This window comes from Palaemon carinicauda, chromosome 19, assembly GCF_036898095.1.
Source record: "Palaemon carinicauda isolate YSFRI2023 chromosome 19, ASM3689809v2, whole genome shotgun sequence".
NCBI classification, from domain to species: domain Eukaryota; kingdom Metazoa; phylum Arthropoda; class Malacostraca; order Decapoda; family Palaemonidae; genus Palaemon; species Palaemon carinicauda.
In genome coordinates this window covers 3,860,915-3,879,241 of record NC_090743.1, presented here as the reverse complement: position 1 = coordinate 3,879,241, position 18,327 = coordinate 3,860,915, and the positions used below count along the sequence as shown (strand labels likewise).

Genomic DNA, 18,327 nt, shown 5'->3' with positions numbered 1-18,327 from the left:
ATGATGTGCAGAAAAAAAAAAGTATTTTGAAAGCGAGTTTTAGGTAAAGGCAGTAGTATCCATAGAAGGTAATTGAAGAATAAAAGCATATTTCCACAGCCAGTTAATTCTAAACGTTCTATCACACCTTGACTCCTTAAATTCTTGAAACAATACTACCAAATTTATTGCAAAACACCTCTCTTGAATGTTCCATACGAGTATTGATATTATTGAAATGATACTTGTATCCCATACATTTTGAAGCAAAAATGGTAAAATTTACCAGATGAGAGTATATTTATCCCAGTGATTCAATTCAGCTGTCCTGTTTTTTGTTGTTGTTTTTTTTCCGTCCTCTGTTTTTTACCTATCCGATTAGTGTTACCCTGCTATCCACAAAAAAATTTGAAAATATTTAAAATTTAATCATCTTTAGTCGCAGGAAGGAGCAGACATTTTTAATTGGCTAATTTAATTGGAGGTGAATTTTGCTATAACTTTAATAAACCTGTGTTCTTCAGTATCAATAAAATGGCTTTCAATGAACAATTGAATAGCCTATATAAAAGCGTTAGGATTTGCATGAATAATAATGGTCATGATGACCAAAATACAGGTGGAGCCACCTGTCTTCCAAGGACGAGAGAACAAGAATGTCTGCTTCCTTGAATTTTAAAGTTCTGTAATCTTCATTCTGAACCTTCAGACTATTGAGAACCATTTACGTCATGGCGCTGAAGATGTGAACATTTATCGTGGATATTAATTAGGGTAAGTACCTTTTTTTTGAAAAATTATTGACTTTACATTATGGTTTTTCGTTCTCATATTCCAAGAATCCCCGTATTAAACTCCATGAAATGAAATTGAAGTAGGGCCTACTTGTGTAACGAATTTTGTCTTTATGCTGACATTAATCGCCGTGTTAAACTATCCAAGTTCCATACTTTTCACACAGTTTCTCACACTCCCGTTTCCTATTCCTCCATACTCGAAAAGGTGATTAAATGTCCGTTTATATTGTTCAAATAAATTGTTCTCGTATGAACTTTTCAAGTATTGATTACTTAACTGGGTTTTGCCTTAGAGATCTCTATGGTTAAGCTCTTACATTTGCTAAACATTAAAATTTTAATATTCTATAAAATTCAGTTTTTTATTTTGAAGCTTTTTTATATATCCCGTGAAAATGTATTCAGTGAAACTGTATTTGGTAACAATTGTTATAGTGAAAACTGAGGGCGAGGGACCAATATACTCCTGTGTTCGTTGCCATGGTTAATTTTGAAAAGTGAATGTTATTGGATGTCTTTAAAAATGGCTATATATAGACCAACGTGTTCTTATTTTTTGCGTAAATGTTTTATTTTCGTCGGTTATTTTGTGCTATTGTGAATTTATAGCATATTTCTATTCAATAAAAAAAATCTTAATCTAAAGAAATGTTTCGTGCAACTGTTTTTTTCCAGTGATTTTTAATCTTAATTTTGACCGATTTTCTATCGCAGCTGTTGTGATTGCAAAAGTATTTGGTTAAAAGTGAATATAGTGTTTATCAAATGTTGAATGTCATGCACATGTTCCGAGGTTTGGGTCTATACAGTATATAGGGCCAAAAATAAAACCTTTACCTTTTTAGCTTATTTCAATAAAATTAAGTTCTTCGGTACTACAACTATAGTGTTTACCCAATTCCAAACTTAATTCAAGCATTTCACACACACACACACACACACACACACACACACACACACACACACACGCACGCTCGCTTAGCCTTCATACTTTCAAGTTGCAATCTGAGTTCTTAGAGGAAAATAACCATAAATACATTCAAGTAGAATAATTAAAAGGCAATGGGGTAATCAACTAAACTCACACTAGTGAAGTTTGACTTTGGTTACATACTTATGAAGGATTTAACTGTGAAAGTTTGAGTGACTGGTTACCCACCTGTGGGTTCAATTATAGAATGGTGCAATATTAGTTGGGACATTGGAATCTTGTGCAATAAATAGATCTTTGCAAATAAAATACACTATTTTAATACCATATATTGCTGGCGGAGACCTCTATTAACAATGTTGAATTTCATTACACAATTGTGAAGGTTAAGTGACTTCGTTAAACACTAGGTTTAACAAATGTTATCACATAATTGTGAAGGTTTAATGAGTCTTATTACACTTGTGAAGGTTTGGTGAATTTGATTACACTTATGAAGGTTTGGTGAATTTGATTACTCTTGTGAAGGTTTAGTGAATTTGATTTCCCACTTGTGAAGGTTTAGCGAATTTGATCACACAATTGAGGTGTTAGTGACTTTGATTACACACTGGTGAAGATTTGGTGAATTTGATTAGACGAAGGTTTAGCGAATGTAATCGCATAATTGTGAAGGTTTAATGAATTTTGATTACACACACAAAGGTTTAGTGAATTTGATTATACACTTGTGAAGGTTTTAGTAACTTTGATAAACACTTTTGAAGCTTTTGTAAATTTTATAACACTTGTAAAGGTTTAGTAAGTTTGATTACACGCTTGCAAAGGTTTAGTAAGTTTGATTACACGCTTGCAAAGGTTTAGTAAGTTTAATTACACACTTGTAAAGGTTTAAGTTTGATTAAACACTTGTAAAGGTTTAGTAAGTTTGATTACACAATTGTAGAGGTTTAGTTACTTTGATTACACACTTGTAAAGGTTTAGTAACTTTGATTACATACTTGTGAAGGTTTAGTGATTTTGATTACACAATTATAAAGGTTTAGTGCATTTGATTAAACACTTGTTAATGTTTAGTGACTTTGATTACAAAATTGTGAAAGTTGAGACTTTGGTTACACTAGTAAAGGTTTAGTGAACTTGATTACACAATAGTAAAGGTTTAGTGAACTTGATTACACACTAGGAAAGGTTTAGTGAATTGATTACACGTATGAAGGTTTGGTAAATTTGATTACACACTAGTGAAGGTTTAGTGACTTTGATTACACACTTGTGAAGGTTTAGTGACTTTGATTACACTCTTGTGAAGGTTTAGTGACTTTGATTACACACTTGTGAAGGTTTAGTGACTCTGATTACACACTTGTGAAGGTTTAGTGAATTTGATTACACGCTTGTGAAGGTTTAGTGAATTTGATTACACTTGTGAAGGTTTAATGACTTTGATTGCATACTAGTGAAGGTTTAGTGGCTTTGATTACATATTGAAAGGTTTAGTGACTTTGATTATACACTTGTGAAGGTTTAGTGACTTTGATTATACACTTGTGAAGGTTTAGTGACTTTGATTACATTCTTGTGAAGGTTTAGTGACTCATTAATCATACTTGTGAAGATTTAGTGAATTTAATTACACATTTGTGAAGGTTTAGTGACTTTGATTGCACAATTGTGAAGGTTTAGTAACTTTGATTACACACTTGTGAAGATTTAGTGAATTTAATTACACATTAGTGAAGGTTTAGTGACTTTGATTACACTTGTGAAGGTTTGGTGAATTTGATTACACACTTGTGAAGGTTTAGTGAATTTGATTACACACTTTTGAAGGTTTAGTGAATTTGATTACACACTTGTTAAGGTTTAGTGACTGATTACACACTTGTGAAGAATTAGTAACTGATTACACACTTGTGAAGAATTAGTGACTGATTACACACTTGTGAAGAATTAGTGACTGATTACACACTTGTGAAGGTTTAGTGACTTTGATTACACACTTGTGAAGGTTTAGTGACTTTGATTACACACTTGTGAAGGTTTAGTGACTTTGATTACACACTTGTGAAGGTTTAGTGACTTTGATTACACACTTGTGAAGGTTTAGTGAATTTGATTATACACTTGTGAAGGTTTAGTGAATTTGATTACACACTTGTGAAGGTTTAGTGAATTTGATTACACACTTGTGAAGGTTTAGTGAACTTGATTACACACTTGTGAAGGTTTAGTGACTTTGATTACACACTTGTGAAGGTTTAGTGAATTTGATTACACACTTGTGAAGGTTTAGTGACTGATTACACACTTGTGAAGATTTAGTGAATTTGATTACACACTTGTGAAGGTTTAGTGAATTTGATTATACACTTGTGAAGGTTTAGTTAATTTTATTACACACTTGTGAAGGTTCAGTGAATTTGATTACACACTTGTGAAGGTTTAGTTAATTTGATTACACACTTGTTAAAGTTTAGTGACAGATTACACACTAGTGAAGGATTAGTGACTGATTACACACTTGTGAAGGTTTAGTGACTTTGATTACACACTTGTGACGGTTTAGTGACTTTGATTACACAATTGAGGTTTTAGTGACTTAGATTACACACTTGTGAAGGTTTAGTGACTTTGATTACACACTTGTGAAGGTTTAGTTAATTTGATTACACACTTGTGAAGGTTTAGTGAATTTGATTATACACTTGTGAAGGTTTAGTGAATTTGATTATACACTTGTGAAGGTTTAGTGAATTTGATTACACACTTGTGAAGGTTTAGCGACTTTGATTACACACTTGTGAAGGTTTAGCGACTTTGATTACACACTTGTGAAGGTTTAGCGACTTTGATTACACACTTGTGAAGGTTTAGTGACTGATTACACACTTGTGAAGGTTTAGTGAATTTGATTATACACTTGTGAAGGTTTAGTGAATTTGATTACACACTTGTGAAGGTTTAGTGAATTTGATTACACTTGTGAAGGTTTAGTGAATTTTATTACACACTTGTGAAGGTTCAGTGAATTTTATTACACACTTGTGAAGGTTTAGTTTATTTGATTACACACTTGTTAAAGTTTAGTGACAGATTACACACTTTTTAAAGTTTAGTGACTGATTACACACTTGTGAAGGTTTAGTGACTTTGATTACACACTTGTGAAGGTTTAGTGACTTTGATTACACACTTGTGACGGTTTAGTGACTTTGATTACACAATTGTGAGGTTTTAGTGACTTAGATTACACACTTGTGAAGGTTTAGTGAATTTGATTATACACTTGTGAAGGCTTAAGAGACTTTGATTACATACTTGTGGAGGTTTAGTGACTTTGATTACATACTTGTGGAGGTTTAGTGACTTTGATTACATACTTGTGGAGGTTTAGTGACTTTGATGACATACTTGTGGAGGTTTAGTGACTTTGATTACACACTTTTGAAGGTTTACTAATTTGATTACACACTTGTGAAGGTTTAGTGACTTTGATTGCACAATTGTGAAGGTTTAGTGACTTTGATTGCACAATTGTGAAGGTTTAGTGACTTTGATTACGCACTTTTGAAGGTTTAGTGACTTTGATTACACACTTTTGAAGGTTTAGTGACTTAGATTACCTACTTGTGAAGGTTTGGTGACTTTGATTACACACTTGTGAAGGTTTGGTAAATTTGATTACACAATTCTGAAGCTTTAGTGACTTTGATTACACACTTGTGAAGGTTTAGTGACTTTGATTACACACTTGTGAAGGTTTGACTTTGATTACACACTTGTGAAGGTTTAATGACTTTGATTACACATTTGTGAATGTTTAGTGAATTCGATTACACACTTCTAAAGGTTTAGTGACTTTCATTACCCACATGTTAAGGTTTAATGACTTTGATTACATACTTGTGATGGTTTAGCGGATTTGATTACATACTTGTGAAGGGTTAGTGAATTTGATTACATACTTGTGAAGGTTTAGTGAATTTGATTACACTTGTGAATGTTTAGTGAATTTGATTACACAATTCTGAAGCTTTAGTTACTTTGATTACACATTTGAAGGTTTAGTGACTTTAATTACATACTTGTGAAGGTTTAGTGACTTTGATTACATACTTGTGAAGGTTTAGTGACTTTGATTACATGTGAAGGTTTAGTGACTTTGATTACATACTTGTGAAGGTTTAGTGACTTTGATTACATAATTGTGAAGGTTTAGTGACTGATTACACACTTGTGAAGGTTTAGTGACTGATTACACACTTGTGAAGGTTTAGTGACTGATTACACACTTGTGAAGGTTTAGTGACTTTGGTTACACACTTGTGAAGGTTTAGTGACTTTGGTTACACACTTGTGAAGGTTTAGGGAACTTTGATACACACTTGTGAAGGTTTAGGGAACTTTGATACACACTTGTGAAGGTTTAGGGAACTTTAATACACACTTGTGAAGGTTTAGGGAACTTTAATACACACTTGTGAAGGTTTAGGGAACTTTAATACACACTTGTGAAGGTTTAGGGAACTTTAATACACACTTGTGAAGGTTTAGGGAACTTTAATACACACTTGTGAAGGTTTAGGGAACTTTAATACACCTGTGAAGGTTTAGGGAACTTTAATACACACTTGTGAAGGTTTAAGGAACTTTAATACACACTTGTGAAGGTTTAGGGAACTTTAATACACACTTGTGAATGTTTAGTGAATTTGATTACACAATTCTGAAGCTTTAGTTAGTTTGATTACACATTTGAAGGTTTAGTGACTTTAATTACATACTTGTGAAGGTTTAGTGACTTTGATTACATACTTGTGAAGGTTTAGTGACTTTGATTACATATTTGTGAAGGTTTAGTGACTTTGATTACACACTTTCGAAGGTTTAGTGACTTTGATTACACACTTTTAAAGGTTTGGTAAATTTGATTACACACTTGTGAAGGTTTGGTGAATTTGATTACACACTTGTGAAGGTTTAGTGACTTTGATTGCACAATTGTGAAGGTTTAGTGACTTTGATTACGCACTTGTGAAGGTTTAGTGACTTTGATTACACACGTTTGAAGGTTTAGTGACTTTGATTACCTACTTGTGAAGGTTTAGTGACTTTGATTACACACTTGTGAAGGTTTGGTAAATTTGATTACACAATTCTGAAGCTTTAGTGACTTTGATTACACACTTGTAAAGGTTTAGTGACTTTGATTACACACTTGTGAAGGTTTAATGACTTTGATTACACACTTGTGAAGGTTTAATGACACTTGATTACACACTTGTGAAGGTTTAATGACTTTGATTACACACTTGTGAAGGTTTAATAACTTTATTACATACTTGTGAAGGTTTAGTGACTTTGATTACACACTTGTGATGGTTTAGTGACTTTGCTTACACACTTGTGATGGTTTAGTGACTTTGATTACCTACTTGTTTAGGTTTAGTGAATTTGATTACACACTTGTGAAGGTTTAGTGAATTTGATTACACAATTCTGAAGCTTTAGTGACTTTCATTACCCACATGTGAAGGTTTAATGACTTTGATTACATACTTGTGATGGTTTAGCGGATTTGATTACATACTTGTGACGGTTTAGTGAATTTGATTACATACTTGTGAATGTTTAGTGAATTTGATTACATACTTGTGAAGTTTTAGTGAATTTGATTACACTTGTGAATGTTTAGTGAATTTGATTACACAATTCTGAAGCTTTAGTGAATTTGATTACACAATTCTGAAGCTTTAGTTACTTTGATTACACATTTGAAGGTTTAGTGACTTTTAATTACATACTTGTGAAGGTTTAGTGACTTTGATTACATACTTGTGAAGTTTTAGTGACTTTGATTACATACTTGTGAAGGTTTAGGGAACTTTAATACACACTTGTGAAGGTTTAGGGAACTTTAATACACACTTGTGAAGGTTTAGGGAACTTTAATACACACTTGCGAAGGTTTAGGGAACTTTAATACACACTTGTGAAGGTTTAGGGAACTTTAATACACACTTGTGAAGGTTTAGGGAACTTTAATACACACTTGAGAAGGTTTGGTGACTTTGGTTACACAATTGTGAAGGTTTGGTGACTTTGATTACCTACTTGTTTAGGTTTAGTGAATTTGATTACACACTTGTGAAGGTTTAGTGAATTTGATCACACAATTCTGAAGCTTTAGTGACTTTGATTACACACATGTGAAGGTTTAATGGCTTTGATTATATACTTGTAATGGTTTAGCGGATTTGATTACATACTTGTGAAGGTTTAGTGAATTTGAATACATACTTGTGAAGGTTTAGTGAATTTGATTACATGTGAAGGTTTAGTGAATTTGATTACACTTGTGAATGGTTAGTGAATTTGATAACATAATTCTGAAGCTTTAGTTACTTTGATTACACATTTGAAGGTTTAGTGACTTTTAGTACATACTTGTGAAGGTTTAGTGACTTTGATTACATACTTGTGAAGGTTTAGTGACTTTGATTACATACTTGTGAAGGTTTAGTGACTTTGATTACATACTTGTGAAGGTTTAGTGACTTTGATTACATACTTGTGAAGGTTTAGTGACTCTGATTACACGCTTGTGAAGGTTTAGTGACTCTGGTTACACACTTGTGAAGGTTTAGGGAACTTTAATACACACTTGTGAAGGTTTAGGGAACTTTAATACACACTTGTGAAGGTTTAGTGACTTTGATTACATACTTGTGAAGGTTTAGTGACTTTGGTTACACACTTGTGAAGGTTTAGGGAACTTTATTATACACTTGAGAAGGTTTGGTTACACAATTGTGAAGGTTTGGTTACACAATTGTGAAGGTTTGGTTACACAATTGTGAAGGTTTGGTTACACAATTGTGAAGGTTTGGTTACGCAATTGTGAAGGTTTGGTTACGCAATTGTGAAGGTTTGGTTACACAATTGTGAAGGTTTGGTTACACAATAGTGAAGGTTTGGTGACTGGTTACACAATAGTGAAGGTTTGGTGACTGGTTACACAATAGTGAAGGTTTGGTGACTGGTTACACAATTTTGAAGGGTTATGGTATTTGGTTGTACTTTTGAAGGTTTAGCGAATTTGGTTTCACTCTTGTGAAGGTTTAGCGAATTTGGTTTCACTCTTGTGAAGGTTTAGCGAATTTGGTTTCACTCTTGTGAAGGTTTAGCGAATTTTGTTACACTAGTGCAGATTTAGTGACTTGATTACATACATGTGAAGGCTTTTGTAAGCAATCTTAATTCGTTTGCTTGTTTAAATTTTAAAAAAGTTTTATTTAGAAATTATTTCCTCCCTTTTATGTGTTCAAGTAAGGACACGTAAATTGCATTGTTTGACGGTTGATATACCCGAATTACTGAAATTCGCTATAAGAAATGGATAAGGGATGGCTAGTTCGACAGTTTTCTGTTAATTGGGGTCCGGGGAATTAATAACTTGCGTATCAGTTATTTGAAAAAGCTAAAAGTTCATGGTTGACTTCTGGGAGATTGAATAGGAGTTACTGGTCATGCGTTGTTTGTATTCAGTATTGCCAGTTCTGTTTTCTTTAACTTAATTATTACCTGGCTTTTTTTAACCAATTAAGAGCTTACAATATTTGCGCACAAGTTCCCGGATGTTCTACAACAACCATTTTTTTCACCTTCCCCTACAGTATCAGCATGACTGTAATCACAAGACGTCGAAATTTAGTGTAATTTAATCCATTTCGGTAAATGGTTGTTGGGAACGATCTCAATTTAGTATATACCTATTGTTGCTCTTTTTTGAAGTAATAAATGTCCCTGCAATATAACCTACAGGATTTGGGAGCTCAGCTCAACATGTACCGCTTGCCAGAACAGGAGGTCACTGATGTAATGCTGATTTTGCGAGCGTTTAGAGCCACGGCAGAGCAAAAACCATATTTATTATTATTAGCATTACTTGCTAAGCTACAACTCTAGTTGGAAAAGCAGGATGCTATAAGGCTAGGGGCCCCAACAGGGAAAATAACCTAGTGAGGAAAGGAAACTAGGAAAATGAAATATTTCAAGAACTGTAACCTTTAGATATTTCCTATATAAACTATAATAACTTTAATAAAACAAGAGAAATTAGAATGAATAGTGCCCGTGTACCCTCAAGCAAGTGTGAAGTGAATCACAGCCACTTATACATGAACTATATATTTTTCCAACTGATTTTCTTGTTTATTATGCATTATTATTGCCGCAAATCACTCCTTTTGGGTATTTCCCCACCCAAATTCCCCAGTTTCCCACTGGTATCCCCCGTAAATATGTAAGAGGGAGGGTTCAAACACTCGGTTTTTGCCCCAATAATCATTGTCAGAAATGCTATAAATATAAGATAGCAAGTAGGAAAAAAATAGTTTGTATTTGACTAGAATTTAAAGGATCATAATTTAAAATTTTGAGTTTTTCTACAAAAGGAACTTGGCGTTTCTGGTTCTTTAAATTTCCATAGCATCCACAAGTTTATAATTTTGATAACCTATATTTCTTCGATTTTGGGTGATATTATTGAACTGAAAACATTTAGTAACACTGAAGTGTTTCAGGTACGTATTAAATCTATTTTTTATTACTTTTAATATATCTTTTGCTTTTAGAGATGATTTTGGTCTTAATACGTGACGTATACTTAAATTTCTCAGGACTTCTTTCGAAGTGCTTGCTTTCCTGTCGAATTTTAATTTCATTTGACTTTGTTTCACGTATACTAGTTCCTGAAATTTGTAGACTTAAGTTCAATTTTTTATTCTGACAGATGTATATATTTCAGAGAATTAGTGAAGATGTGAAGGAACTTTTTATTTTTTAAATCTGTCAGAGGTCATTAATATGGAATTGGAATTGATGCACAGTGCCATTTCTCTTTGTATTAGTTTATAAATATAACCTTTAGACATTTAAATGCTCCAAGTGTCTGAAAATTATTTCGGCAGCTTCATACACAAGTAGCTTGTTGTTTTGCCTGGTTTGTCATGCAGTTTAATTGGGTAAACAAATAATTTTTTAAAAATCATTCGTTGGGATATATTCGACACAAGTTGTAATAGAAATTTAGTATCTTAATGGTGTTATTACTTGAAAAAATTAGGTAAACATGAAAATTATTAGCATGCTCTCGCTGGTAAGGTCTTAGAATGAAGTCTTTATAGAGTGGCCGCAATATTAACACTAATTTTCTTTTCCAGATTTTAATGACCATACTGACTGAGGTGCTGAACGATTAACTCGATGCATACGTACCAGAGAAAATTTTAAGATTTCTTTCAGCTGAAGTAGAGGAAATTGGTTAAAAGAATTTGGAAATTGACCCACAAATTCAAAATCTTCAGTAGGCCTACTGGTAAGTGGGTAAAACTTTACTTGACCTTTTAGCTTCATGACTATTATACAAATAGTCAGAGTTAAAATTAAACTATACCTTAGTGAGGAGTGGGTACAATTTTAGAGGTCATCATTTGAAGAGACATAAGCAATGTTCACTTCATGCTCTGAGGGAGAGCTTTTTTGACATGAGTGTTGTAGATGACTGGAAAAATTTACCTCCTGAAGTGATAAGTAGGCAGTCTATTAAGTGCCTATAGGAGGTATCTTGATGGATATCTAAAACACAGGTGCCCATAAGCATAAGCTCCCTAACCTCTTATTTGTCTAGGTAACATTACACTCATAGATGCTTGTATTTGCTATTCTTGTATTTACATCAGTTAAGACAGTTTTTCCCCAGTTACTTCAGATATTGGCATTGGATTGATCAGTTTTTCTTTTGATAATCCTGGTAACATCTTGTTATATAATTGAATCTCGTTAATTTTATCTGGTGTACTACTATCTGGTATGGCACTAATCTGATGTTGAATATTTTCTTATTTCTCTTTTGTTTTTAAGTTTTTTACAGTTTATATAGGAAGTAATTATTTTTGTTACTGTTCTTAAAACATTTTCATCCTTTTCCTTTTCTCACTGGGGTATTTTTCCATGTTGGAGCCCCTGGGGTTATAGAATCCTGCTTTTCCAACTAGGGTTGTAGCTTAGCAAGTAATGATGATGACAACGAGGACATAATTATATTTTTTGTTTTTGAAGAATACAAGAACATAAGGCGATTTGCTAGTTCCCGGTCACTGTACCCCTCTGGTAGTTTTTTTTTCCATTAATATTTACCATTATACCATTTAAGTGATATAATTTGCGTGTTGCTGCTGCTTTGATAGGAAGATATTTGGTGATAAATGTAAATTGCACCTGAAATCTATAACTAAATTGTCTAAAGAAAAGCAGCTAATGTGGTAATGAAAACTGGCCAAAACCACTACATGTAGGACATGTCTAAGGCCTTTGTATTGCTGTGAAATAGAAATGGCTACAATTGTTATTGTGTATATTATAGATTTAATAATTTATTCTATTTAAAGTGATCAATTTTGAGCCCCAAATATATTTTCCTGTTACTATTTTTATAGTTTATATATGAAAGATCTGTTTTGATGTCACGGGTCTTCAGATATTTTATTTGAATCATTACTTTTCATATATTTCACTGCATTATATCCTTTAACTCAGTGGGCTATTTTTCCGTTGGAGCCCTTGGGCTTATAGTATCCATTTTTTCCAACTAAGGTTTTAGATTAGCTAATAATGATGATGATAATAATGATAATATAGTAATGATGATGATAATTATGTAAGATTATGAATGTGTATGACTTGAGATTGTATGTTTGACTTGTAAGATTTGTGAATGTAAACTTGTAAGATTATGAATGTAAACTTGTCAGATTGTGAATGTATATACTTGTCAGATTGTGAATGTAGACTTGTCAGAATGTGCATATGTATATACTTGTCAGATTGTGAATGTAAACTAGTCAGAATGTGAATGTATATACTTGTCAGATTGTGAATGTAAACTTGTCAGATTGTGAATATGTATATACTTTTCAGATTGTGAATGTATATACTTGTCAGTGTGTGAATGTATATACTTGTTAGATTGTAAATGTAAACTTGTCAGAATGTGCAAATATATATACTTGTCAGTGTGTGAATGTATATACTTGTTAGATTGTAAATGTAAACTTGTCAGAATGTGCAAATGTATATACTTGTCAGATTGTGAATGTAAACATGTCAGATTGTGAATATGTATATACTTGTCAGACTGTGAATGTAAACTTGTCAGAATGTGCATATGTATATACTTGTCAGATTGTGAAAGTAAACTTGTCAGAATGTGAATGTATATACTTGTTAGATTTTGAATGTACATACTTGTCAGATTGTTAATGTACATACTTGTCAGATTGTGAATATGTATATACTTGTCAGATTGTGAATATGTATATACTTGTCAGATTGTGAATGTATATACTTGTCAGATTGTGAATGTATATACTTGTCGGATTGTGAATATGTATATACTTGTCGGATTGTGAATATGTATATACTTGTCGGATTGTGAATATGTATAGCCTATACTTGTCGGATTGTGAATTCAGATTGTGAATGTATAAACTTGTCAGATTGTTAATGTAAACTTGTCAGATTGTGAATATGTATATACTTGTCAGATTGTGAATATATATTGTCAGATTGTGAATACGTATATACTTGTCAGATTGTGAATGTAAACGTCAGGTTGTGAATGTATATACTTGTCAGATTGTGAATGTAAACTTGTCAGATTGTGAATGTACATACTTGTCAGATTGTGAACATGTATATACTTGGCAGATTGTGAATGTAAACTTGTCAGCTTGTGAATATATACATTCTTGTCAGTTTGTGAATATGTATATACTTGTCAGATTGTGGATATGTATATACTTGTCAGATTGTGAATGTAAACGTCAGGTTGTGAATGTATATACTTGTCAGATTGTGAATGTAAACTTGTCAGATTGTGAATGTACATACTTGTCAGATTGTGAACATGTATATACTTGGCAGATTGTGAATATAAAGTTGTCAGCTTGTGAATATATACATTCTTGTCAGTTTAAGAATATGTATATACTTGTCAGATTGTGAATATGTATATACTTGTCAGATTGTGAATATGTATATACGTGTCAGATTGTGATTATGTATATACGTGTCAGATTGTGAATATGTATATACGTGTCAGATTGTGAATGTGTAAACTTGTCAAATTGTGAATGTGTAAACTTGGCAGATTGTGATTATGTATATACTTGCCAGATTGTGAATGTAAACTTGTCAGATAGTGAATATGTATATACTTGTCAGATTGTGAGTGGAAACTTGGCAGAATGTGCATATGTACAGTATATACTTGTCAGGTTGTCAGATAGTGAAAATGTATATACTTGTCAGGTTGTGAATATATACATGTCAGATTGTGAATATGTATATACTTGTCAGATTGTGAATATGTATATACGCGTCAGATTGTGAATATATATACTTGTCAGATTGCGAATGCAACCTTGTCAAATTAGGAATGTAAACCTGTCAGATTGTGAATGCATATACTTGTCAGATTGCGAATGCAAACTTGTCAAATTAGGAATGTAAACCTGTCAGATTGTGAATGTATATACTTGTCAGATTGTGAATATGTATATACTTGTCAGATTGTGAATGTGTAAACTTGTCAGTTTGTGAATGTGTAAACCTGTCAGATTGTGAATGCAAACTTGTCAGATTGTGAATGCAAACTTGTCAGATTGTGAATGTATATACTTGTCAGATTGTGAATGTATAAACTTGTCAGATTGTGAATGTATATACTTGTCAGATTGTGAATGTATATACTTGCCAGATTGTGAACGTATATACTTGCCAGATTGTGAATATGTACATACTTGTCAGATTGTGAATGTGTACGTACATGTCAGATTGTGAATGTGTAAACTTGTCAGATTGTGAATTTATAAACTTGTCAGATTGTGAATTTATAAACTTGTCAGATTGTGATTATGTATATACTTGTCAGATTGTGAATGTAAACTTGTCAGATTGTGAATATGTACATGCTTGTCAGGTTGTGAATGTAAACTTGTCAGAATGTGCATATGTACTGTATATACTTGTCAGATTGTGAATGTATATACTTGTCAGAATGTGAATGTAAACTTGTCAGATTGTGAATATGTATATACTTGTCAGATAGTGAATATGTACAGTATATACTTGTCAGATTGTGAATGTAAACTTGTCAGATTGTGAATGTAAACTTGTCAAATTGTGAATGTAAACTTGTCAAATTGGGAATGTAAACTTGTCAAATTGGGAATGTAAACTTGTCAAATTGGAATGTAAACTTTCCAGATTGTGAGGGTGTATGCCTCATAGGATTAATATCTAAAACATTTATTTTTTTCAGATTGGTCAGATGTTCAGCTTCATATAAAAAATTTTTTAAACTTTTTCAGTAGTAGAAGGGCAATTTAAATTTATGTACAAATATTTTGAAAGTTGGAGAGGTATTAGTAGCATAATATACTTACTTAAAAATCCGTAATTTTATTAAAAACACTAATCTGAACAAAGGTTAAATATAAGATTTTTTATAAGTTAAATATTGCTTAATACTTCAAAGGTAAAGAGTGGGCCTACATCTGGCAAAGATAGTCAACTGATTTGATATGTACAATAAAGTTTTTATTTCTTCCAGGTGTATTTTAAACTCCAGTTTTGAACAAGAAAAGAAAGGAATTGCCAACAGGATGAACGTTAAAACACCAACAGTAAAACAACAGATTGAGAGGAGCCAAAAACGAAATGACTAGGACAAATTATTGAAAATAACAGAAAATGTAAATTTCATTAATAAAAGTATATTGTAGCAAAAATAATTTTACTTAACAAAAAAAGTTACTGTAGGTGTTTGATATTAGAATATATTGAATAGGCCTTTTCTTATTATTATTTGATTTTTAATGTGATTTTCCAAGATTTATTTTTCATTAGTTCTCCTGATTGTCTGTGACAATGAGATTTCTAAAGATTTTTGTACAGTTTTCTTCAATCAAGGAGTTTTATTCTAGTCTCTTATCTGCTGTACTTGTCATTTTATCTGCCTATTGGGTTGTCTTCTGGTCGTATCTTTTTCGTACTGCATTTACAAGAGTTTTCTTCTTTTGCGTTCAGTTTTTTCTTCTGGTTTTGTCTTTTCTTAGCATACTTTTGGTTTCTCTCAGCTGCAGATTATGTCGAGGGATTTTGGTAACGTTCCTACACAACTAGTCTATTTGTAAATATCTCAGTCATGTTCCAGCAGTTTTGTTGACCTTTTGACTGAATTTCTAGACACTTCTTTGGAATAGTTTTTTTCTAGTGGCAGGTTTCATCTTTTAGATGGTTTTTACAGGCATATAGCTTGTATTCCCAGTATTTATAGAATTTCTATGGTAGTCTTGGCAATCCAATTTTCTCGTGCAAAATTTCAACATTTGGATATCATTAAATATCTTGGTATATATCTGCATAGTAACATAAAATTTGTAGGGATTTTGAGTCGAAATATTTTTCTATAATTTTACTTATCAATAGATGAAGACCTTTAATTTTCTCATTTATTCCTACAAATGCCACTTGGTTTTGTAGATTCTAAAATTTTTGTTTTTGTTCAAAATTTGTTGATCTCTACATAAATATCTCTAAATTTCCATCGATTTTGTTATTTTTACACTTGCATCTTGGTTTTCGTGCCTGAAGTTTTTAAGGTATTAGTTTAACACTTCAAAAAATAATTTCTTTACTAAATATCTTATTCCTTTGGGGTTGATTTTGGACTTTACAAGTGAGGTTATTTATCTTCTCGAGACCCTTCCTGATATATTTAGATAACTGGTGATTAAGTTTGCCATTAATTTAGCTTTATGGTAAATTTAGATGCAAATGATATTAAAATAACCTGAAAAAACTCTCAATGTTGATGATTCAAGCTGGTGGCTTGTATAAAATTTTATTGGTGTTTATAATGGAAAATTTTGATTTTTGAGCTTTGACTCTTTGGAAGCTATCGATTGGGGAGCTTAATGTCAATGAAAGAAACTCTACATTGTGTTCTTTTGAGAATTTTATACACACAACTGTTGAAAATCCTTTTAAATTGCTTCATTGTTGTCTAGGTGAAAATTTAAGCTTTATATTAGTTGTTTATTAGGTACTTTAATAATGGAGTTAAGGTGTGAAAGGATGTCGAGAAGATTTAAGATGATATATTAGGATATTTAAATTATGCTGGTGATCGCAATTTAATTCAATATTTTAGTGGTGTTGCATACCTATATAAAATATCTTAGCGTGTATGAAAATTCTCCAGGTAAATGTCTTCACTGGAAATTAATCTTTTCGAATGACTTTCTATTTAAAGATTACACGAGATTTTGATATTTGCACACATCAATGATGAATTTCTTCGACAGGTATTAAGACCTTGAAGACAGAGGAGCTTAAACCGAAATGAATACCTCAGTATTCTGTACCAGAGAAATATTTTAAGATTATCACCAATAACTCTTAAATTCGGGTGTTGTGGACTAACATGTAAAGGAACTTGACATTTCGCCGGTGCAACTGAAACGGTGTTAGTAGTAAGTATAGATAATAGTTTTCATTGTTAGCCGTAAAAGTGATTTAAGAATAGGAATTAATAAAAGTTTAAGCTTTAATACAAAATTAAATAGTACATGAATTTGAATTTTCAAAAGTGTAAATATTGGGAACCATGTGTAAATATCCATTTGTTTCATTATCATTTGATTTTTAAAATGATTAGATTAAAGTTGCAATAGGAAAATGTTGTATATAACTAGTTTAAGAATAATTATTTTTTCATAAACACAACTTATAATTTAGTCAATTATTTACATGTTTTTATAGAGTAATGTTTCATTGAAAATATATTGTAGATTCAGGTTAAAAAGGGGGAATAAGTGGAAAACTGGTTTGCAGTTATTTATAGATAAGATTAGTAGGTAACTTCTCCCCCCCCCCCCTTCGCAAATGTAAGGCAATAACATGTATATTTATAGAAAGTACTTTAGAATATTTTCCTTACTTTATATTTATAGAAAGTACTTTAGAATATTTTCCTTACTTTAAAACTTTGAGAAATCAAGGCAAGAGACTATTAGATTTTAATTTGAACTAATTTTGAATATTTTCTTAACTTTTAAACGTTGAAAAATCAAGGCAACAGACCATCAGAAGATGTTAATTTGAACCAATACTGCATTATTTCAGATTAGAGCTTGTACACACTATCTGGTTTCGAATGGATTATATTGTCAAGATACTGCCCCCCATAAAAGGTAAGTTTTACTGTATCAGTTTTCCTAACTTAAACGTGTGGAATCCAATGATACTTTTCCGTTATAATTGTCAGTTTTTTCCAAACTTGAACGTTTATATAACTTAGTGAGTTTTTTTCCGTAACGAAGTATATATATTTAAATTAAGGCAAGTCAGATTTAAAATTCATAACGTAATCAAACTATTCTAAATTAAATCGTTAGTATTATTTCTAAAACAGCTATTTCATTAGTCAATAAACAATTTAAAGTTATTGCGACTGTCAAACTAAACATTTATCTACTACCAAGTTAAGT

At 31.9% G+C, this 18,327-nt stretch overlaps 1 long non-coding RNA gene across 1 annotated transcript; it reads left to right on the top strand.

Annotated features, from left to right (window-relative positions):
* Positions 1-711: 711 nt before the first annotated feature.
* Positions 712-17,999, top strand: LOC137658115 (uncharacterized). Its single transcript, XR_011047251.1, has 5 exons — positions 712-753; positions 10,936-11,090; positions 15,387-15,528; positions 17,143-17,310; positions 17,963-17,999. It is a non-coding gene; the product is annotated as an uncharacterized lncRNA (long non-coding RNA).
* The last annotated feature ends 328 nt before the right edge of the window (positions 18,000-18,327 follow it).